Raw genomic sequence first — 25,552 nt, 5'->3', positions numbered from 1 at the left:
GCACGTGTTGATCTGGTAAGGTCCAGTTTAAATCTAATTTTATCTGTTACAGTTTTTCCCAAGCACTTCAGCTGAAATAGATCTGAGCTAGCTCTCCTGAACACAACTTAATGACACACATATAATTCTATTTGGCACGACTGAGGACTTCCTGAGTTATCTCTTTCTTCAATTACTGTCTTGGTTTTCTTTGCATCTTTTCTTGGTAGTGATTTTTTCAGGATTGTTGTTAGCTCCCTGGCAAAGTCCATAATTTATATTCCTTTGTATGTCTAGCAGGTCCCAGAACAGTACCTTGCACAAAAGAGACTCAATAAACTCAGGTGTCTTGGTTCTCCATAACATCATCTGCTCTGGATTTGTTACCTCCAGGACATTCCTTAAACATCCCAGCTCAGTTCGCTTCAGTTTGACAAGAGGAGGCTGACCTAGCAACTCTACATTTTCTCCAGTCTTATTAGATCAGGACACTGCCCCTTTGGCTAAGAACCACTCCGGTGAGAGGGGCTATGGGCCCCCTCTAGCCCAATTCCCAGGCCCATGGGGCTTCAGCAAGCTTCACCTATTCACCAGATTCACCAGAGAGTTGCGCCATGGTTGTGACCTTGGTGTTGGAAGGAAATCAAGGCCAGGTGGGATGCAGGCAGTGTCTGTGTGTGGCTGAGGGGTCTGCCTGATGTCTGTCTAGGATACATTTTGGGAGGTGCCAGGTCTCAGCAGGACAGATCTGTCTCCTCACACATGCCCAGAAAGGCTTCGCGACACTCAAACAGGGGCTGTGGTCCACAGGGTTCTGGGGAATGGTATTCTGAATGGTAACAGTAATAAGTGCACCTGTCCCCGTTCACAGTGCCATCTAGGAAAAAATGTGACATAGATCGACACAGGTATGCTAGTGTGTGTGTGTGTGTGTGTGTGTGTGTTTGGGGGTGCTGGAATGGAAACTTAGGGAGGATTTGAAGCTCTGCTTTACTTTTTCTTATTGAAATGACATGCCCTCCCCACCTCACCCCCGCCCCCCCCCCCACACACAGTATAATCTTGTGAATGCCTTTCCCCAATGCAGGTTCACCAAAGCCCCAAGCTCTGCATATAATAAGCATAGGCAACTGAATTTTCATAAACCAGCAGAAAATTTTTTCAAAGTTTAATTTTAAAAGCATAATTATAGATATCCAGATGCTGATGGAATGTGATGGTTTAGGAAATAAGAACATCCCCTTGCTGGGTGTAGTAGCCCTTTACTGAATTGCACTGAATTCCCACAACCAGCCATACACCCCAGAGAGAACCATGCAGACGTGGACAGAAGAGAATTCTCCATTTCAGCTCCAGTTAGCAACCCCCAGTAGGATCCCCATAGTATTACAGCCAAGGAGATGTGGGGGGAGAAGATTTTGTCCTTAGAGAGGGATCAATTAATTGACAAGTGTGCATAACTTCAGGTATAATTACATAAGAAACAAGCAATGTGAGATAGTTCATTTATTTTTATGGTGGACCAATTTTATTTTATGCTCATTTTACTGCAACTAAGTCCTTCTCATTCTCCTAAAAAGTGTAAACACTCATCACGTGCACTCTGAGCACAAGATTTCAAGCTCTGTGTCTTTGTGTCACAGGCAAATGCTGTCAACATCACTATTTTAAATGACAATTCTAAGTGAGGGTTGTGATTATTTATTTGCAGAAAAAAAGGGGGCAAGAAAGGAGCATTTGGAGATGGGAAAAGTGTGTTTCTAGTTTTACTTACATGTTGTATTTAGAATTCAACAGTAATACCTGATCCATATCTCTCATATGCGGTCAACCTGAGGCCACCTTCTAGGGCAGTGGTTCTAGTCCAGGGCTGATGTTGCTCCACCCCAACCTTCCTGGGGACAGTTGGCAGTGTCTGGGACATTTTTGATTGTCACAGCTAGGCAGGGTTCTACTGACATCTAGGGCTGAAGGTCAGGAGTGCTGTTAAGTGCCCTACAACACACAGGGCTGTCCTCCAACCGAAAAAGTCACCTGGCCCCCAATATCAGAGGGGCTGAGACTGAGAAATCCCACTTGCTCTGAAGAAAAAGCAATTCTACTCCTTCTTTATGGTATCCCACAGTTCACCTTTGAGTCCCATTTTGTTCGAGATGTCCCAAGTGTCATGACCAGAGGGTTAATCTCAGAAGAATTTCACCTTCTTGTTAGTGCAGAGAGAAGCGTTATGTCCAGGGTAAGTGTGGTTTGTCACTGTAGCACTCCCTGGGAGATTAGCTGACATTTCATGCTTCCGCGTTGAAAACACTCCCTCTCAGTCTGCCTTCCTGATATTTTGTTGAGACTCTGATTAGACCTTGACTGAGGATGCTTAGATGCTGGCCAGATTTTACTCTGAAGGATACTACCACCTGGAAACAAGGAAAAGGAGAAACGAGGAAGAAAAGGAAAAAAAAAGTTGTTTTCATTTGAAACACTTCCAAAGCTTGATGGGGCTCAAATAGAGTATCATTAATTATCTCAATAGCTGGAAAGATAATACAAATCCTAAAAACATAGCTATCAAATGTTATGGCATCTGGGAACCCTAGTGGCTGGCTACTTAAAATGGTTTTTCAGGATAGTTTTACTGTACTTCAGCGTAATAAGCTGGAGAGATGCTGTTGGATCTCACAGCTGCTTCCCCTCTGGCCCCACTCTCCGCTAGGAAGGAGCCCCAGCGTCCCCAGTACCACTCTGTAGTAAAAGAAATCCAACGCCATGCCCATTATTTGGCAACATTTGATCGCTACGCCATTGGACATTATTATTTAGAGACTCTGTGTGGCTTCATTAATCATACTGGGTGGGGAAACTGAGCCATGGGATGACCACAGAAGGAAGAAGTCACCGGGTACCTGGTGTGGAGGCTCCTGGACTAGCACTTTCCTTCGGAAAAGAAATCCTTCATTCACAGCACACAGAAGGAACACGGCCCAGACTCCTCAGTGATAAGCTCTGTTTCCTAACAGTGTGAGGTTAATGAACCTCCTTATTTTTGGCCGGATGAGTAAGTGGAAAGGAGAAAAATCTATCTGAGAGCACCCAGTTCAGAGGCTTTAATTGCTTATGTGACAGTTGAGATGAAAGCCCCCTCATTTCAAAGCAGAAGGATGGAGTTCTGTATTCCTAAAGCTGGCAGCTATGCTTCAATTAGATAAATAAGAAGAAAATTAAAATTTGATGGATTAAATAAGGGGGTGAACCAGTACTTATTTCCCAACTAGAAATTACCATTTTTGCTCTTTTGAATTGATAATTATCAGCACCAGAGTTTATTCACTTACATAATGAGTTTCTCCTTTTTAATTAAAATTGAAATGTTTTACATTTCTTGTCTTCCCTTAAGAAAATCTTTCAAGTGTTTAAGTCCCTGATATTAGAAAGCTTTAATTACATTACGGAAGGAGCAGAGTGGAAAGAGTTGGCAAGGAATGTGCTTTTTCTTCTCTCATAAACATCATCACCCTGAAAACTCAAGGCAGATTAGGTGGAAAACATCACTAAAGGACCATGCATGTAGCCTCCTTTCCAATCATTTTACCTGCCTTGCCTAATTTCAGAACCCCATCAAATCATCACCAAGCATCCCATATTGTCCTGAAAATGTCCATAAAAATGGTCATAAAAATCAAGCTACAACAGACATCTAGGCTTGCACCTGTGTCCCATACCAGTGGGATATTTGTTTATATTGAAATAAGGCACCCTATCATCAGGATTCTCCAGAGAAACAAAACCAATAGGAGAGCACTGATCAACATTTTTGAAATTTTATTTAAAAACATTTTTTTTTAAAGATTTATTTTAAGGAATTGGTTCACGCGATGTCAAGACTAGCAAGTCCAAAGTCTGTAGGTCAGCCTGGCAGACTGGAAACTCTGCCAAGTTAATGCTGCAGTCTTGAGGCAGAATTTCTTCTCTGAGAAACCTCAGTTTTTGCTCTTAAGGCCGTCAACTGGGTGAGGTCCATTCATATTTTTGAGGATAAGTTCCTTTACTTAAAGTCAAGCAATTGTAAATGTAAGTACATCTAAAAAAATACCTTCATAGCAACACTTAGATTAGTAGTTGATTAAATAGCTATGTACTATAACTTTGTCAAGTTGACACGTAAAACTAACCATGACAGGCATCACACAAGACTGTTAAGACAGTTGACAGTGGATTCACAGCCAGAAGGTCTCAAAGGCCTGAGCCTCCCTACCAATTCTACTCTGATGTTGACTTGCCCTCTGTTCTAGGGTCTGACCCACTTATTCCATTTTTGATCTGCTCTACCTTCTCCTTCTCCTCTGGATCAGGAGTAATGTAACAAGGATGTTGAATTAGAGAACAGACTTCACCAATCTTTGAATGCCTTCAGCTCCCAAAGTCTATGTCCAATAATTTTTCACTTGATTCTCATTTTCATGGTTTGGTATATGTGGTTTAACATGCCTCTCTGTTTGGATATAGATTCTCATAAGATAGAGAATATTTAGATTATTTTATATGCATTGTTCAAAATCATGGTTCAGGTTGATACTCAGAAAATACATTCACAACTTTAGGGGTGTACCGGATAGAGAAACTGACAAAAATCATTCATTCATTCTCCAGTGATCCCAAATCAGTCATTCTAAATGATGGACTCATCCATTTATCTATTTTTAGTCCATCATCTATCCATCCATCCATCCATCATCCATCCATCTCTCCATCCATCCATCTACTTATTCTTTTAAACTGAGAGATACAGATATCAAAAGACTCATGGAAGAATGTTTTATTGGTAAGGTTAGGTCTCTCTCTCTTAATTTTTAGTCCTTTTCTTCTTTGCATTTCATCTGCTTAAGTGCTTTAGAGGAGGAATTCCTGTAATTATTTGAGTTCAACATAGTTGCTTAAATTTGTAACTCAAATAAAAATACATGATTCCTGAAACTGTGTCTCTCTTTCTTTACTTCCAATATGGACGTCAGTTTGGTTTTCCTGATACTAAATTTGAGATGAGATCACAAAGAAGTGACTATAGCTCAAAAGGACTAGACATTTGAAATCACAGTTTCTGAAATAATTGGGACCACTACCTGAACAATCCAGTCACAATGGGAGGAAACTTTTCTTAAATTCCCTACAGAATTTTAGAAAATCTGGTTTCATTTTTTTAACTAAATTAACCAGTAATATCTTATGTCCCCAGCTTCATTTTGTCAGTGGAGATCTGGCTTAATATCCCTCAAGGAAAATTGGAGAATTTAGGCAAAATGTATGTTGAAACCATGAACACATATCCATGTATTCATATTCAAAAGGAGAAGGGTGTATTTTGTGTATTATTTATTTAATTTGCACATATATCAACCCTACCACTGCCCACAGAAAATATCTTTGTGACAGAATCAGAAGAGAGCACAGAAAAAAAGGGGGTAAGGAGGAGATGGGTTAGGTGGATAAACCTAGGCTATGCCTGGTAAATGTGGGCTAGGGCCTCCAAGACTAATTTTAGCAGAAGTCACTGTAGCCAAAAGATGCTGCCCTTCTGTTGGGGCCTCCAAATGAAGATGCAAGTAGAGTGATTAGGCATTACTCAATTTACGGAGCTTTTAGCAAATAAAATCTTTTAAGATCTTCTGATGTTTAGCTGAAACTCCCAACATATTTCACAAAGTAGATAAAGTAGTCTGCTCTTTAATGTTTATTTTGTGTTCTTGCACTAAAATCAAGTGGAGAAGTCTATCGGTTTCATACAGTTAACCTAGTCTCATTCACTTGATTCTCATTTTTATGGTTTGGTATATGTGGTTTAACATGCCTCTCCATTTGGATATAGATTCTCATAAGATAGAGAATATTAAGATTATTTTATATGCATCGTTCAAAATCTAGTCTATAAAAATTCATAGAACTTCCAGGATCAGATGAGATCGGAAGCATTCACGGTGGTATTGATGTCGACAAAAATTCATAGAACTTATAATGATTCCAACTGCCTTCTCCATCACCATATTCATTGATTCTGCCTAGACATGACTTACAAAGTCCATAAAACATACAAAAGTAAATTCATTACTAGATATCCTTCAACATCAGGAGAGAATGTAAAACAACTTATCCCCTATCTTTTGATCCTGATTTATTTTCTTCAGAACACCCAACTCTGATATTGCATTACACATTTTTTTATTTTCTTATTTATTACCTGTTTCCAATGCAAACTTGAGGAGGGCAGGGAATCCTTGGTATTATCTACCAGGGAACCATCAGTATCCTGACAGTACTCCATAAATACTTCTGGTATGAATGTTGAATAAATGAATTTGGAAGCAAGTGTTTATATTGTCAGAGTGAATATGTGCTCATGGTTTCATCTAGTGCTCCTGCGTTTACTATTTATCTTGTTACAGGTGACATTTCCAATGTAATCCATGCCCTGTTGAAACCCCCCTTGGCTGAATGTATAACTTCTATCAAACTGTACTTGAAGATCAATCAAAATGGCAAGAATCCCTTTTCAAATATCTGTTGACCTTGAGCTTGTGTTGTGTTTGCATAATGAAGCTTTTCAAGTAGAAAACATTTTTTTTTATTAAAGATTTTATTTATTTATTTGACAGAGAGAGAGCACAAGTAGGCAGAGTGGTAGACAGAGGGAGAAGGAGAAGCAGGCTCCCTGCTGAGTAGGGAGCCCGATGCGGGGCTCGATCCCAGGACCCAGGGATCATGACCTGAGCTGAAGGCAGACGCTTAACGACTGAGCCACCCAGGCGCCCCTTCAAGTAGAAAACATTTTAAGGAGCACAGAGCTGTTCTCGTATATTCTATATCATGAACAAGAGCTCAGATTAATGAAAGAAGACAAAAATAAAGAGGATGAAAGATCAAGAGAGCTGAAAGCTGGTTTTCTGAAAAGGTGAAAAAGCTCAGACTCTGAGTGAGATTATCCTGGAAAAAACAATAGAGAGGAATAAAGAAACAATATTAAGAATGAAAAAGAACATATAAGATAGAGTCAATATTTTTAATATCACTAGAGAATACAATGCCAATAATTTTGAATCTTAGATAATTTTCTAACATTTGTAATTTATGAAAATTGACTCAAGAAGAAGCAGAAGATCTGAATAAGCCACTATTGTTAAAATTTTATGTACAAACTCATTCCAAGCCTAGAAAAAAACTGGAAGTCCTCAACTCATTCTGTGAGGTTAGTATAACCTAGATACCAAAGCCTCACAGATGAAAAAAAAAAAAAAAAAAGATTAATCTCTCCTTATAAACATATGTGAAAATCCTAAATAAAACAGTAGTAAATTGAATATTAAAAATCAATTGTAACCAGGAATGAGACCTGCGTTGACCCCAGAAAATTCTATTAATGCAACTCACTACAATAAAAAAGTCATGTAGAAACACCATATTACCACAAAGGCTGAAAAGGCAATAAAATTCAGTATCATTCCTCATAAAAGCTGGAACCCATGTGTTTAACTGAAAACACATGGGTTTTTTTCCATCCAATGGAGGTTATTCTCCAAAAACAAAAATAAAGACAAACATAAAACCAACAAACACATAACAACCACTGTGAAACTCTCACTCTTTGGCTGTAAATGCAGACATTTAGGGTCTTTGGCTGCTGATACACAGCTGGAAAATAACTTCTCCTTTAGAAGGACTTTGAACTCGAAGGACAGATGGTCCAGGCAAATCTGAGCAATTCCATACCAGCTTTAAAAGAAATGGAGCCTTTTTCACGACCATCTCAGATTACTGAGTAGGAATCTGGTTACAAGAAGAATTTTTTAAAAAGAGAAAATAAAGATGCTCATGTAATTTTAAAATGAACGCATGTTAAAGATTTAACTCATGAACTAATGAGGGAACCACCATCGGTTCAAACAAGAATTCAACATACACACACAGGAAATCAGAGACCCTAACGTGAATTTACAAATAAAAGCAAAATGGGTTAATATTCCCAGAGCAAAGATTAACTGCATTTCCACTGGACACAGTTCATTGGTGTTTTATGGGTGAAATCAACTGCATGACAGGCAGCATTCTATCACTTAGGGAGCTGTAAGGGAGCTCAAGGACAATGAAAGGTGGGGACAGTCCAGATGGGCTCACTGGACAGGACACTAAGCCATCCTTCTACCCATTTCCAAGTCTCTCAGTTTGTCCAGGCTGTCTAAATTCTAGTTTAATGCTGACCTCCTTTAATACTTGATTGGGAATAACCTTTATTCCTTGGTGTTTCTGATAGCCTAGCTTCCTAAAGAGTTTATTATTTACAATTTTTTATTGTTATGTTAATCACCATACATTACATCATTAGTTTTTGATGTAGTGTTCCATGATTCATTGTTTGTGCATAACACCCGGTGCTCCATGCAGAACGTGCCCTCTTTAATACCCATCACCAGGCTAACCCATCCTCCCACCCCCCTCCCCTCTAGAACCCTCAGTTTGTTTCTCAGAGTCCATAGTCTCTCATGGTTCGTCTCTCCCTCCAATCTCCCCCCCCTTCATTCTTCCCTTCCTCCTTTCTTCTTCTTCTTCTTCTTTTTTTAAAACATATATTATATTATTTATTTCAGAGGTACAGATCTGAGATTCAACAGTCTTGCACAATTCACAGCACTCACCATAGTGCATACCCTCCCCAATGTCCATCACCCAGTCACCCCATCCCTTCCACCCCCCACCACTCCAGCAACCCTCAGTTTGTTTCCAGAGATTAAGAAGTCCTCATATCAGTGAGGTCATATGATACATGTCTTTCTCTGATTGACTTATTTCGCTCAGCATAACACCCTCCAGTTCCATCCATGTCATTGCAAATGGCAAGATCTCATTCCTTTTGATGGCTGCATAATATTCCATTGTATATATATACCATATCTTCTTTATCCATTCATCTGTCAGTGGATATCTTGGCTCTTTCCACAGTTTGGCTATTGTGGACATTGCTGCTATAAACATCGGGATGCACATACCCCTTCGGATCACTACATTTGTATCTTTGGGATAAATACCCAGTAGTGCAATTGCTGGATCGTAGGGTAGCTCTATTTTCAACTTTTTGAGGAACCTCCATACTGTTTTCCAGAGTGGCTGCACCAGCTTGCATTCCCACCAACAGTTAATTTTCTTGTTTTTATTTTAAATAAGAAACCAGTGAAGCAAATACACCAATGCCACTGAGGAACGTCTTTGGGAAGCCAGGCCACACCCCTGGAGACCCACCAGTTTCTCTCAGTTGCTAGCAAAACTCGTGCAAGGAGATGTATTGAGACAGTCTCAGTGGAAGAAACCATCATTTTTTCCCTCCAATAATGTAAGTTTTCAAACATTTAAACAAAATATAATATTATTTTAAGTAGATCTCGACAGCCTTTCTCCCAGCTCATCTTACTCTGGATCATGTCCTTGTCACGTGTGGAAGCAAGTACCCCTAGAACCCCCCACGTCTGGAACAGTGCCTGCGGATTCTGTATCCGGGAGTCTCCTCTTGTGAAATGCAAGCATTCCTCGATTGCCATTGCCACGTCATCAGTCACCAGCTGTCCTGTTTGCTTAGTGTTTTCCAGGGACGAGGGGCTGAGGGTGGAGTCTTGAGGTTACAGGTTGCAGGGCTTGGCAAGTGGGAGGTGGAAGGGCACTCAGGCAACCGACGGAGGAAGGGAGCATCAGAGAGCCAACAGCACTATCTGAGCAAAGGGGGACCTGAGGATTAGAGGCATCTTACAACAAGGAAACAGGGACCCTGGAAAGAGTTGGGGAGGTGCTAAGAGCAAACTTTGTCTCTGTGTCTGTTCCCTGTCTGATCAGTGATTACCAGCATGATCCCAGTTGCTGTTTCCAATGCCAAAGACAAAGAGAAGGGGCTTGGAGCTGGAATCGCCTATGTTGTTTGTTTAGATACAAGACAATAGTTCTCTGGACCATTGACCTTGTAAAGAACAGAAGGTATTTGCTCTGCCTGCTCTGTATCTTCCAAGAATTCATCTCTTGTAATAAAATCAGCCCTTTCAACCACTCAGAAGACTTACAATAGGGATCACTACCCAGATTAATTTGCTACCAAATAAAGAATCAAATGCCAAGATAAACAAGAGAGAACAGGCAGCTGGTAGGGTGCCTCATCTTTTCTAAGCTGGTATCTGCTAAATTTTTAATGATTTTAAATTTGCTCATTATATTTCTACCAGAAGGTGGTTCTCTGAAGAGCCAGCCTCCTGTCAGGGTGCCTTGATGGCCCTCCACATTTCCCAAGGCAGCCTCCCAGGGCGGCTCTCCGCCTGGGTTGTACCCTTTACCCCTTGGGCAGTAAATGGGGATGAACAGGATTGGTTGCATAGTTTGAGGGGCCCAATGCAAAATGAAAATGCAGGCACATTGTTCAAAAAGCGTAAGACTTTCAAGACAGCAGGGAATTAAATCAAGTGTGGAGGCCTTTGAGCACACGCCCTGGGTGAGCACACAGGTCACATGCCCATGACGCTGAGACTATAGGTGTCAGTGGGGGAGGAGCAAATCTTTTCTCGCTGTTGAGTTAGTCACTTGTCATGCCCAAGACTTGACGTTTATAATATGGAGGCTGGATAAATTCTTTAGTCCAGAAAGCTGATTTAAGAAAAGTTGTGTGTCCACTACTGAGTATTTACCCCAAAGACACAGATGTAGTGAATCGAAGGGCCATATGCACCCCATATGCAATGTTCATAGCAGCAATGTCTGCAATAGCCAAACTGTGGAAAGAGCCGAGATGCCCTTCAACAGACGAATGGATAAAGAAGATGTGGTCCATATATACAATGGAATATTACTCAACCATCAGAAATGATGAATACCCAACTTTTGCATCAACATGGATGGGACTGGAGGAGAGTATGCTAAGTCAAATAAGTCAAGCAGAGAAAGTCAATTATCATATGGTTTCAGTTATTTGTGGAACATAAGGAATAGCACGGAGGACATTAGGAGAAGGAAGGGAAAAATGGGCAGGGGAAATCGGAGGGAGAGATGAACCATGAGAGACTATGGACTCTGAGAAACAAACTGAGGGTTTTAGAGGGGAGTGGGTGGGGGGATGGGTTAGCCAGGTGATGGGTATTAAGGAGGGCACATTCTGCATGGAGCACTGGGTGTTATGCACAAACAATGAATCATGGATCACTACATCAAAAACTAATGATGTACGGTGAATAACATAACATAATAAAATATTAAAAAGTTTGAAGTATTATGAAAATAACCAAAATGTGACACAGAGACAGGAAGTAAGCAATTGCTATTGGGAAAATGGCACCAATAGATTTTCTCCATACAGTTTTGCCACAAACCTTCAATTTGTAAAAAGCACAGTATCTGTGAAGTGCAATAAAACAAAGTGCAATTAATAAAAAAACTAATGATATATTGTATGGTGACTAACATAACATAATAAAATTAAATTAAATTAAAAAAAAAAAAGAAAAGTTGTGCATCCAGAAGAAAAAGGTCTATTTGCAGAGGCTTCACCTTGTTTTTGTTTTTTTTTTTTTTTTCATCTTCAAGATGATTTGAATTACTTTAAAACTACTTTATAACTATCCCTGGGGACTCTCTCTTTGAGAAGGTTTTTTTTTTCTTCCTTTAGATTCCATCTAGCTCTACATATTTATGTTCATAACATGGATTATTTGGGTAATAGCCTCATGCATTCCTGTGATATTTCAGGGCCCCCATTTGTGTTTGGCCCCCATTTGTTGGCTTTATGATTCTGTCGGCATGCAGAAATCACCCCTATGGACAGTATTTAATTTTTAATGCTGTGCTCCTCAAGCGGGGGTCTGTCCGCAGAGGTGTTCTTGGCTGCCTTAACTTTCAAGTTAGGAAAACACTGCTTGAGGCTCCAGTCAAATTCTAACCCAAAGGTTCTGAAGCCTTAATGATTAATGAGGTCTATACCCTTTCTAATGACCATATGCAAATCAAATGTTAAGAGAATAGTTGAAGAAAAGGGGAAAATGACAATCTTCATTCAGATAAGATTTGGTCTATTGGTTAAAAAAAATAGGGGTAACTAATTATTGAAGAAGAGTAATTTTGCCAGCAAAAATAATCATCTTGAGTGTTTATTGCATGATACAAACTTTTGAAGTATCAGGTTTTTTTAGTTGAAATCCAGTTGAGCCTCCTATTTGCCAACGAGGGGCCTGAAGCACAGAGAGGTGCAGTAACCACCCAGCTCCAAAGCCGAAGGGCAGGAGACAACCTCAGGCTCCCCCAGAATCTGACTCTAAAGTGGGTTAGCCCGGTGATGTGTATTAAGGAGGGCACGTATTGCATGGAGCACTGGGTGTTATACGAAAACAATGAATCATGGGTCACTACATCAAAAACTAATGATGTACTGTATGGCGACTAACATAACATAAAAAAAAAAAAAAAAAAAAAGCCCATGTCTCCCCCTCCAGGCCATTTCTTTGCATATTTGTGCTAGAACATCTTTAATGCGTGAAGGTTTGGGTCATTTTCAGTTTTTACAGGAGCAGGAAGATCTGTGGCATTTGTTGGGGACTTGACTATTTTAAAATGTAGATTTTATTATTATTCAAATACGGTGAAGCCAGCAGATCAGATGACTGCCATTGAAAAGATGTGTGTCACTCACAGTTCCCAAGTAGAGAGGCCAGGCCACGCCATGCAGGGCCATATGGGAAGCAATGGGGTCCCTCAGGAGGCAGAACGTCAGACAAGGATGTGGGCAAGAGCCTTATTGTGGTTTCCATGGGAAGGAACAGGTGAAGCAGAGTAAGCAGGCATAGGATTGGCTGGCTAGAATGATTTTGGTGGGCTCTGGGGTGTAGGGGCTGTCTCTATCTGTCTGGTTCTTGACCCCAGGGGCATCTGTGTAAGGGGATAGTGGCCCAGAGTGTGAGAGCCCAGTAAAAGAGGTGGTTGGGAATGGGCTCTGTATTGGTTGGCTTACATATGGAAAGTGTGCTTGCAGGTGAATCATCTACTATCTCTAGGAATTGGCCAGCCCTGTGAGGGACAGTGTCTCCAGGTTGGCAAGGCCCCAGGAGTCAGAGCGTCAGAATACAAAGAAATGCTAAGACGGTGACCTGGAAGATCCAGGCTGACAAGAGATCCAGGAGCTGCTTCCTGGTCTGCAGAGTCACGTCTTGGGAGCAGTGTCCTGTCCTTCATTAAGAGAAGACAGTAGGTCCTTCAAGAACGGTCATCTGGAGATAATGCAAAAGTGCGTGTGCAGCTTGTAGAGACGGCCCCGTTGATCAGAGCTGCAACCGCAAGTCTTGAGATGTTGATTGGGGAATACAGGACACTGGGAAAAGAAGCAATTGTGACACTTAGTGGCTGTAAGTAATCATGATTATGCTTCTTGGTAATGAGGCAGAGATGATAAGCAATTTCAAAAAGTTTCAAATGCATATTACTTTTGATTTCCTCTACTCATGCTGTTAAGTTTCCTACTGTTGATAACCAGAATGATGAGATAGACCTTAGACCAGCCCCTTCTCCCCAGCCCTCCAGATAGTCAACAAGAACAGAGAGGGCAGTGCCCGCAGGACAGGGTGCTACCTTTCCCCCGCTGCACACGGCACCAGGTGCAGTCCCTCGGGCCCCACGTCCAGGGTCTCACTCCACCGGTGCCCCACCCTGTCCACCTGCTTTTGGGTAACTAGTCCCTCAGCCGGACTTCCAACTGCCCTCCTATCCCAGCTGGGAATCTGGGAGTCCTGGGGCTCGAGGATGTAAGGGCACGGAGATGTCTGGGTGCAGAGGGGAGGAGTTCGGTGTTCCAAGAAGGGGTGCTGAGGGCTAGCACTGAAGGCAGAAGGCAAAGAGGAGATAGACTTGCCAACCGGCAGCGTAGGTCTGCCCCTGCAGGAGGCCCAGTAAGCGAGGGTCAGTCTCAAAACCCAGAGACTCAAGGAGTGAATCTGCAGAGCCTGTATGGGGTTCTCTCTTCCTTAATGGGTGGAGATGTCCAAGTGGGGAGCATGGAGGTGAACAGTTTTTATACCCCGGGGCACATCAGGCCACATGAGGAAGTCTCCAAATACAGGATCTCACTTAGTCCTCAGATAACCCAGTGAAGGCTTCCCAGAGCTTGGGTGCAAACACTTCCCATCTATTCATTTTCTTTCCTGACTAAAAATGGATTCGCCCTTCAAAGGGCCATCTTGTCTGAAAGTCCAACATCTCCCTCTTGAGGCTGTTTCCTCTGCAAATTGCTCAGGAGCCTGGTGGGGCTGACCTGATCCAAATGGGCCAAACTTAATCAAACCCCACACACGAAGCTGGGCTTGGATTGGTGCCAGCAGTCACATGGCTTGGCTTCACCGCTGGTTCCATCCACCTGAAAGTCTCTGCGGGGCAACCACTGACCAGACCATTGTGTATCTTCCAGGGTGGATAATGTGCCTCAGAGCTAAGCTCTGCTAATGGGACACCATGATTTGACCCAGAGGGTTTCAGCCTTTAGTGCTTAACCCACTGGGATAATAAGTTTCCTGTTACCCCTCTCTCCTATGGTGGCACCCAACTGCTCCCTGGGAGCCCAGAGCTTTAAAACCCAAAGACTGACTGGACTCCTTTGCCCAGAAAGTAGAACTGGCCTCTGCCTACCCATAGGCACCTCCATCCCCCTCTTGAACTTGTTCAGTGTCTCATTTACTTTAGTCACTGTAGGGAAGGCAAGGGGACATTCTTGTATTAGTCTTGCTAGAACTGAGGAAGAAAGAGAAAAACCAGAGGGCATTATCTTGCACTTGCCTTCTGAATGGTGCTGCCATTTCCCACCCAACCCCTCTGCTCTCTCTTCCCAGCACACACATCTGTGAGTAGAACTTTAGGCCCAAAGTCAAACTCACCTTGCTCCACACACACACCCTAACATCTCAGCTGCCTGTTCTCTGGTACTTAAATCCACTTTTAAGTGGAGATAAGGTCTTTCTTTCCAATATTTTACTTGATAATTACAGCTTTATGATTGGCTGGTAGAAATGACATGTTTCTTTTTTTTATTATTATGTCATGCTAATCACCATACATAACATCAGTAGTTTTTGAAGTAGTGTTCCATGATTCATTGCTTGCGTATAATACACAGTGCTCCATGCAGAACGTGCCCTCTTTAATACCCATCACCAGGCTAACCCATCCTCCCACCCCCCTCCCCTCTAGAACCCTCAGTTTGTTTTTCAGAGTCCATCGTCTCTCATGGTTCGAGAAATGACATGTTTCACTCCGAATTCCTAGATTCCTTCTGCAGTTCTTTGTCAAGTCAGAACCTGTGATGGTCTCGATAAAGGTTTGGCAAACCATCGCCCATGGGCCAGATCCAGGCAGCTGCTGGTTTTGTGTGACTCACAAGTGTCCATAAAAGACTTACTGGAACACATCCATGCTCATTCATTCACGTGTTTTCTGTGGCTTTCTTGCTATAATAGCAGAGCTGAGAAGTTGCAATAGAGAATGTGTGGTCCACAAAGCCTGAAATATTTACTATCTGGCCCTTCACAGGGAATGTTTGCTGACCCCCAGTCTAGATGATGAGAGGATAGGTTTCTGGCTCCAACATTTGCTAGTTGGGGTGACACTGAGCTAGTCACTTAATCTCTTTGCATCTCAGTTGCCACATGTATAAACTGGGCATAATCGTAACGACCTCAGGGATGTATGAGAGAAAGGAATCAATACTTGGAAAGTGCTCAGCAGTGTTTTGTACCCAGAAAGTGCACCATTTAGTAGTTATTGGCATGCAAATAATCTGGCAATGGGGATCTTAAGGAAAAATTGGTTGACTTTGGATAAACCTCTTGAAACTTTCAGTTCTCAGACTTCCTGGTTGCATCATGTCTATACAAACAGAGTCTATGCAGAGTCCATACACGTATCTTGCATGTAGAGGAGAGGGAACAATGCCTTTAACCTTGAGCGAGATGATATGTTTCTGAGCATCTGAGTTGTTGGCCAATGTTACACCAAGCACAATGTTTGACACCTGCTTTGGTAATGTCATGAAGTGTGGCATGTGGCAGGGGGACAAGAAATATCACTTAGATAAGAATGAAGAAGTCAGGAGAGTCTAAGATAAAAGAAGCAATTAAAATGCAATTTTCAAATGAGCTCAAATGCAGTCTGTCTCCTACTCCTTATTGTGGGCTGGATCCGGTCTTTCTTAGTTGAGGGGGTCAAACATCAGTTCTCATAAACAAAAATGCTACAGCTTGGAAAAAATCATATGCCTTACCTAATTTTAAGCCACATTTTGTGGTTCCTGTGTTTCCATTTTTCGAAGCAGTAAGTAACAGACCATTGCTATTTATAAAAACTTCCATTTGATGCATCAACTACAAAAGAATTGATAAGAAGGAATTAAAGCTCCTTTGTGTTCTTGCCATTAGACAGCAGAGCTAAAGAACAGGGCACCTTCACTCCCTCCTTACCTCTCTCCTCAAGTGTGGCACATGGGTCTCACGGTTTCACAGGGAGACCGTGTGTGTTAGGATCATACCGACTGGGGAGCCAGAAGGCCTGAGCTCTGATGTTGGCTTTGTCATGTAAACTTGCACTATTGACTCAACCCCTCTAGGTCCTATATTCCTGTGATGGTTCATTTTATGTGTCAGCTTAGAAGGCTCTTTTGTATGAGACTAACATTTAAATTGATGAACTTAGGCTAAAGCAGACTGACGTCCATAATGTGGGTGGGCCTTATCCAAACAGTTGAGGGCCTGACTAGAACAAAAAGAGCAGCTTTTCTGAGCAAGAGAAAATTCCACAGAAGGCTGCTTTTGGACTTCATCTGCATGATTGTCTCTCCTGGGTCTGCACACTGCAGTTTTAGACTTGTCAGCCTCCATAACTGGGTGAGGCAATTCCTTCCAATAGACCTTTCTCTCTCTCTTTTTTTTCTTTCTCAATTTCTTTTCTTTCTTCTTTCTTCTTTCTTTCTTTCTTTCTTCTTTCTTTCTTTCTTTCTTCCTTCTTTCTTTCTTTCTTTCTTTTTCTTTTTCTTTCTTTCTTTCTTTCCTTCTTTCTTTCTTTCTTTCTTTCTTCTTTCTTTCTTTCTTTCTTTCTTTCTTTCTTTCTTTCTTTCTTTCTTTCTTTCTTTCTTTCTCCTTTCTTTCTTTCTTTCTTTCTTTCTTTCTTTCTTTCTTTCTTTCTTTCTTTCTTTCTTTCTTTCTTTCTTTCTTTTCTTTCTCAGAGAGAGATAGAAAGACTGAGTAATACAGTTCCATTCATAAAATAAGACTTTAGTACAGTCCCTGATAACTCTATGATAAGAGGACCCCATGGACCCCTGGGTTGGCTATCATATATAAATATGTTCATCCCCAAACAGATGACTTCACTTTGCTTCCTTGCACAAACTAAAGGCCTTCTCATCATTTGTGTGATTGAGAGCATAGATGCTGAGCCCTGACTCCATGGGTTCAAATCTAAGCTCTGCCACTTGGTGGATTTTGACCATGGGAAAACTACTTAACTACTCTAGGCCTCAGTTTCCTCATCTGTAAAGGGGAGATAATAAAATATCTCCCTCATAGGGTTGTGAGAATTAATGAGTTAATAAATGTAAAATGCTTAACAAGGTATCTGGCACTGAGATAGGGTAGATCTAGTTATACTGCAGTGATGACTATATTGTTTATGCTTAGACATTATTGGCTGGGAATTCTTAAGTAGTCAAGTAGAGCCTTAAGGAAGCAGGAAAAAAAACTGATGATGTGCCTGGGGGGGGGGAATAATACTTGGAGAACAGAATTAATAACTTCCACGGTTATTCATATTATGTATTTATATATAATTATGTATATACATATTTAATTAATACTATGTATTATGTGGCCCACTTCACTTTGCTTCTTTGTTTAAGGACTTTTTTCAACAATTCTTTCTGTAGGAAACATCTTCCCTGCCTTGCTTAGCGGAGATAACATGGTACAGCTCCTCCAATAGTTACAGCCTTGAGCAGTGAGATCATCAGTATCCATGTAAATAGACACAGTTTAGCATTTTGGGCTGATATCAAGGAGATTTTATATGGAAGCAATTACACCCTTGGTGGTGGTGGGGAATAGTTAAAAATGCAAATATATCATTATTTACTAGCTCTTGGAAGTCATGCCTCTTGCATTTCATTCTGAACTTCTTGCTTAATGCCTTTCAAATCTCCCCTGCTATTTTTGGCTTCTCGGAAATAATTCTGCCAAGGCAGAAAATTGGCAGTCAAATAAGTTTCATTGGCCTTTAGATCATTTTATTTCTTAACTTGTATTTTTCCTTTGCTCTCTGTTCTTTGCTGACTTTCCATTGCCCATCACTTCACACATATAGCATGTAGCATTGATCTTGACACATGATATGCATTTGCTTATCAAAGGTTGATCCATTAGGTGGACTCCTGCCAAGGAAATGTGGGCCATGTCTTTCAATTTAAAGATGTTATGTATTGGGGCACCTGGATGGCTCAGTTGGTTAGGCGACTGCCTTCGGCTCAGGTCATGATCCCGGAGTCCCGGGATCGAGTCCTGCATCGGGCTCCCTGCTAGGCAGGGAGTCTGCTTCTCCCTCTGACCCCCCCCCATGTGCTTTCTCTCTCTCTCTCTCAAATAAATAAATAAAATCTTTAAAAAAAAAAAAGATGTTATGTATTGATGTCCTATATGCTATTATAAATAACTTTTAAAACCCATGCATAGAGAAAATGCTTATGAGGAACATTTAAATGGATTTTCTTCATTTTCAGCTGAATTCCTATTAAGAGTTTAGGTATATGTCAGGAAAGTGGTCTGTGTCTTCAATAACTTTGTAGTTTTGCAGGTTTCTTTTTGATTTCACCAGGGTCTTATGATTGTGACTAGCTAAAGGAGAGAATACCCTGAGGAAATCAGCTAACTGTGCCTCTTGGAAAGCTCAAGTTCTCTGAACAGAGGAGCAAGGCCATCCAATTATGCATTCAACCACTTTTTATAGAATGTCCACCAAGTGCTAGGCACAAATATAAGCAATGGGTACAGTGGTGAACTAGCTGACCAAGCCCTCTTAGAGCAAACTTTCTAGTGGAGGGCATAGATAGCCCCAAAGATATTTTGTAAATAGACAATGCAATTTCAGATAGTGATAAACAGGTTAAAGGAGCATAGAAAGGGTGTTTGAGGGGCAATTTTAGATGGGTAATTTGGAAAGTCTTATCTGAGGAGGAAGTTTTTGAACAGAGACCTAAATGAACTGGAAGAACAAGCCACAGGAAGGTATAGAGATAAAGGAATCTAGGCACAGAAAATATTAAATACACACTGGGTGCGGATTAACTTGGCGTGTTCATTAAAAATTAAGGAGATCATTGGGGCGCCTGGGTGGCTCAGTCGTTAAGCGTCTGCCTTCAGCTCAGGTCGTGATCCCAGGGTCCTGGGATCGAGCCCTGCATCAGGCTCCTTGAGTGGCGGGAAGCCTGTGTCTCCCTCTCCCACTCCCCTGCTTGTGTTCCCTCTCTCGCTGTGTCTCTCTCTGTCAAATAAATAAATAAAATCTTTAAAAAAAAAATTAAGGAGATCATTACAGCTGGAGCAAGGAGATAGCTGAGGGGCTGAGTTCATTAAAATGGGTGAAGGTTAGTGTTTCAAGACCTTGTAGGCTGAAGTAAGGGGTTTGGATCTTACACTTGAGGTGTGAGGGAGTGGGATTCAGCATATATTTTGGAGGACTATCCAGGCTGACTTTTTCCTGGATTGATTGCAAGATGTAAAGAGAAAAACAAAGAGTCAAGGATGACTCCTAAATTTTTGCTCTTTGCAAGTGGGTAAATGTTGGTGTTGTTCATTGAGAAGATGGGGAACTATATCTGTGAGCATTCAAACAGGGAAAAAGAAACTGCTCTAGGTCTTTTGAGCAGGAAGAGATTTCATATAGGGAATTGAGTGCTTACAAAAATGTTGAAAGAGCTGAGGAAACACAAGTTAGGGGAAGTGCCAGTGACATTCAGTTCTGCCATCACTGCTGGTCCAGTGAATATAGAAGTTGTTGCTTCCACCCAGAGATTAATAAAGTACAGGATATTGGTGGTGATGGTCACAGCTGGCCCATAGTACTGAGAGGAGTTATCACAGTGGACCACCCAGAGGCTACTGCAAAGACTCACACCTGCCAAAGCTTTCATATCGAATGTTGACACATGGGGAAGCAGAATATATTCTATTTCTCTTCGACCTTCAAAATTTCACACTAGGGCTCTTTAGTAGCAGAACACGGATGCAACCCGAAACTGAAAGGTAGATGAGCCTGGTAGATAAAGTTCCCAGACTTTCAGCTTTTTTGCTTGCCAAGAAGAAGGACATGAAAGAGGGGGAGAAATAGAACTTTGCAAGCTAAAGAGGAGATAAGGAAACTTTTTTGGATTGTTTTGTCATGAGTTTGGCCTGTGTATGCAAACACATCCAAGTTGGCAGGGTCAAGTAGGCGTTTGGCTATACAAGTCTAGAATTCAGGGGAAAGGTTGAGGATGGGAATGTAAATTGGGGAGCCATCAACATATAGATGGTAACTGAGGGAATGCAACTGGAAAATATTACCTGGAGTATAAGTGTAGTTGGAGGCGAGGTCCAGGAATAAAGCCCTATATGCTCTTAGGAAAACTGAGATATTAGGGTAATTGAGAATTGCTTCTAGGATTAAGAGGATTAAAGTCAGGACCTGATGTAAGTTCAAAGGAACAGCCTAAGTAAAGCAGTCAAGACTATGCGAGTGCTCAGAGGTCTGGATGAAGAGCAAGTACCAGCCAATGAACTGAGATTGTGGGAAAACAATCTGGAGAGTGTGGTCCTCTGATAGTCAGGTGAAAGAGGAGGGAGTGATTATTGTGTCCAATACCGAGAAGAGTTTTAATGAGGTGCAGTATGAGAATTCAACATTAGACTTGGTGAGATGGAAGTTGTAGGTGACCTTAATCAGAGTTAGTTTCTAAAATCCTGAATGGAGCAGTTTGGAGGGAGCATATGTAGTGAGAAAGCAAAGAGTGAATTTACACAACTCTTCAGAGTAGTTGTGATGTCAGAGGAATAGAGCAGCAGTTGGAGATGATGTAGAGTCTAGGGAAGGGGTTTTTAAAGAAAGGTGATTTGAAAGTATGTTTGTGTGTTGTTGAGAATGATGCACGATCTTGGAAGTCAATGTGAGAGTGGGGTGAACAAGACTCAAAGTAACTGGTAGGTCGTGTCCAACATGATAGGAATCTCTATTCTGATTCCAGATTATACCTGACATGGATTTTTTTTTAAGGAAGATACAGACTTCGCTTCCAAAGAAAGTACTAGACAGTTGAAATACACATGTATGCAAAAACTGAGGAGCAATTTCCAATAAAATGTAAATAAGATCAATATTTTAGTTTATAAATTATTTCTGTAAGTTCTAAAGGAAGTAGATAAAGAATGAATTGCAAAATTATGATGTGGAAGACAGAGGAACACTTTTCGAAACTTCCTTTCTATCTGATCTTAAAGAAAATTAAAAAATGACTTTGTGGAGAATTGGCAGGTGAGTATTCTTCAGGGAGAGGGAAGTATGACTTAATAACAATGCAGAATGAGGCATCAGCAAAGCATGTTGGAAACATCAGAAAAATTGGGATAGCTGGAGCAGAGGGGCTTCAGTTGGGGGACCTGAGTGAGTGTCTTGGCTTTCACTGGGTGGACAGTAAAAATCCACTTAATGGGTAATAGACACTGGGTCCTCAAATGAGGTGTTCTCATGACATATTTTGCCCATATCAGGGAATCCATAAATCATTTGATCTAAAGAAATGTTGTTTTTTCAGGCAAACCTTGCAAGTCAAGGAAGTTTTTCTGGAATAATAAAGCTGCTGCCCATGCCAAAACCTAAAGCACCAGCCCAGTATGATCCACTCAGTTTGTGCTGTGGCAATTCCCTTGGAACAATTTTTTATCATTGGTTTTTATCTGCTTCCATATTTAGCGAACACACACTTAATTGCAAAGCTGCCATCAATAAAAATTCTTACAGTGCCTCATTTCATAAATATCTCTCGTACATGCTAGACATTTTCAAAAGCTTAAAAATTTTGCATCTGATTTGCATTATCTTATTTAAATAAAGAGAGTATTGACCTTACTGCCTCCCAACACAGACTTCGAGAGATTGCAATAATTTTTGCAACTATGTAGTGAGTTTCCAGAAACAGTTCTGCTCTCTGTTCTCTGAAGAAAACTGGGGCATTGGGGTGGGGAGGTGGGGGTGGGAAATACCTCTAGGATTGAGAAGGTTGAAAGCTGAGACTTGTGGAAAGCATAAAGCAATGACTTGAGTATTCTAGTCAGAGCTTTGTAGATACTGTCACTGTAATGACCACATTCTCTGGTGAATCTTCACCCCTACGGTACAGAACCCATTTCCTATCATCCTGGGAACCCCCAACAGACTCATGCCCCTGATTCATCAGACCATTTCATAAGGAAATATCACTCTGTGTGAGTTAGTGAACAAGCAGTGACTTTAGAGAAAGGAAGGTGTATAGCATGTTGAAGGGCTCAACAAGAAGGTAACTGCTGCTTGCTCTTTCTTGTTTTCTTTTTTTGTGAAATACAAGTGCATCTCATTTTATTGTGCTTCTCTTTACTGTAGATTTTTTTTTTTTTTTTACAAAATGAAGATTTCTGTTAACCCTGTGTTGTGCAAGTCTGCAGGTGCCATTTTTCCAAAGCATTTGCTCACTTTGTGTCTCTGTATCACATTTAGTAATTCTTGTAAGAGTTCTAACTTTTTCATTTTTATTGTATTTGTTATGAAGATCAGTGATCTTTGATGTTATCATAATTGTTTCTGGGTGCCCCAAACTGTGTCCATATACGACAGTGAACTTAACCGATAAATGTTGTGAGTGTTCTGAGTGCTCTCTGACTGCCATTGCCTCACCCCTCTCCCTCTCCTTGGGCTTCTCTCTTCCCTGAGAATTTCAACAATATTGAAATTACACCAGTTAATAACTCTACAAGGGCCTCAAAGTGTTCAAATGAAAGGAAGAGTCACACATCTCTCACTTTAAATCAAGAGCTAGAAATGATTGAGCTTACTGAGGAAAGCATCTTAGAAGCTGAGAGAGGCTGAAAGCTAGGCCTCTTGCACCAAATAGTTATCCAACTCATGAATTCAAAGGAAAAGTTCCTGAAGGAAATAAAAGTGCTACGCCAGTGAACGCACAAATGATAAGAAAGCAAAACAGCCTTACTGCTGATATGGAGAAAGTTTTGGAGATCTGGGTGGAAGATCAAACCAGCCATAACATTGCCTTAAGCCAGAGCTTAATCCAGAGCAAGGCCCTAACTCTTCAATTGAATGAAGTCCGAGTGAGGTGAGGAAGCTGCAGAAGAAAAGTCTGAAGCTAGCAGAGGCGGGTCCATGAAGTTTGAGGAAAGCAGCTGTGTCCAAAACATAGAAGTGCAAGGTGAAGCAGCCAGTGCTGATATAGAAGCTGCAAAGCAAGCTATCCAGAAGATCTAGCTAAGACAATTCATGGCTACACTGAACAACAGATTTCCAGTGTAGACAAAGCAGGCTTCTATTGGAAGAGCCATCTAGGAGTTTCATAGCTGGAGATGAGAACTCAAGGCTTGGCTTTAAAGCTTCAAAGCCAGGCTGACTCTCATTAGGGGTTAATGCAACTGGTGACTTCAAGTTGAGGCTAATATACATTGACCACCCCCAAAATCCTAGGACCCTTAAAAATTTATACTAAATCTTCTCTGCCTGTGCTCTATAAATGGAGTAACAAAGCCTAGATGACAGCTCAACTGTTTGAAACATGGTTTACTGAATATTTTAAGCTCACTGTTGAGACCTACTACTCATTGGCAATGCACCTGGTCACTCAAGAGCTCTGATGGAGATGGACAATGAGATGAATGTTGTTTTCACATCAGCTAATGCAACTTCCATTCTGCAGCCCATAGATCAAGGGGTAATTTCGACTTTCAAGTCTCTTATTTAAGAAATACATTTCATAAGGCAATAGCTGCCATAGGCAATGATTCTTCTGATGGGTCTGGGCGAAGTAGATTTAAAGCCTTTTGGAAAGGATTCACCATTCTAGATGCCATTAAGAACATACGTGATCCTGGGAGGAGATCAAAATAGCAACATTTATCGGAGTTTGGAGGAAATTGATTCCCACTCTCATGGATGACTTTGAGGGGTTCAAGATTTCAGTGGGGGAAGTCACTGCAGATGTGGAGGAAACAGCAGGAGAACAAGAATCAGCAGTGGAGCTTGAAGACTGGGGACTGAATTGTTGCCATCTCATGATAAACTTGACCAGATGAGGAGTTGCTTCTTATGGATGAGCAAAGAAAGTAGTTTCCTGAGATGAAATCTACTGTTGGTGGAGATGATGTGAAGATTGTTGAAATGACAACAAAGGATTTAGAATATTACATAAACTTAGTTGATGAAACAACCGTGGGGTTTGAGAGGATCAACTCCAATGTTCAAAGAAGTTCTCCTGTGGGTAAAATGCTATCAAACAGCATCACATGCTACAGAGAAATCATTCATGAAAGGAAGAGTCATCCTATATGGCAACTTTATTGTCTTATTTTAAGAAATGACCATGCTCACCCCAACCTTCAGCAACTACCACCCTGATTTGTGAGCACCTGTTAACATCGGGGCAGGACCCTCCACCAGCAAAAAGATTATGACTCACTGAAAGCTCACATAGTTGTTAGCATTATTTAGCAACAAAATATATTTTAATTAAGGTGTGTACATTATTTTTTAGACATAATGTTAGACATTTTAGACATAATACACACCTAATAGACTACAGTATGATGCAAATGTAACCTATATATGCACTTGGATACCAAAAAACTCATTTGACTTGTTTTATTGTGATACTTTATTGGGGTGGTTGAACAGAACCCCAATATTTTCGAGGTGTGCCCGTGGTAGACAATGACTCCTCTATGCTGTGGCATTTTGTGTTGTGAAATAAACAGAATTCTTTAGACTTCTTGGAAGATGAGGATTCCCGGAAACTTATTTTGGAGGGGTGGTGGGTGGCTGGCAATGCAGAGAACTACAGATGCAAGCTCAGGGAACAGAAATAAAAAATGCTTCAGGGGAAGGTTGGAGAATCCCATACAGACAATGAACACATACACACACATTTTGTTTAAAAGCATTAAAGCAAGCTGGAGTCTGTAAATCCCCAGCACATAGGACCCTACAAGGGTGATTTTGTTATCTTAAAGGGAAAGGCTAGTCTTCCGTAATGAATGCAGTTCAGATTCTTGTGGATATTCAGCTGGTGCGCCCAAATAATGTCTTACCGAACTTGAGGATCTTTAGGGAAAAGTATTCTGAGCTTCTGTATGCTGAGCACTGGTTCCAAATGAACTCACACTGCTGCCTGCTCAGTTCTAGGGATGTTTTAATGTGGTCATTTTATTCCATGTCCAGTGATTCAGAAAATACAGAGTTTTGAGTTTTGGTCCTAGCTAATGAATGCACC

The sequence above is a fragment of the Mirounga angustirostris genome, unplaced genomic scaffold, assembly GCF_029215605.1.
Source record: "Mirounga angustirostris isolate CCGP_5_RB_7025 unplaced genomic scaffold, mMirAng1.0.hap1 SCAF_1, whole genome shotgun sequence".
NCBI classification, from domain to species: Eukaryota; Metazoa; Chordata; class Mammalia; order Carnivora; family Phocidae; genus Mirounga; species Mirounga angustirostris.
This window is presented reverse-complemented; position numbering follows the sequence as displayed.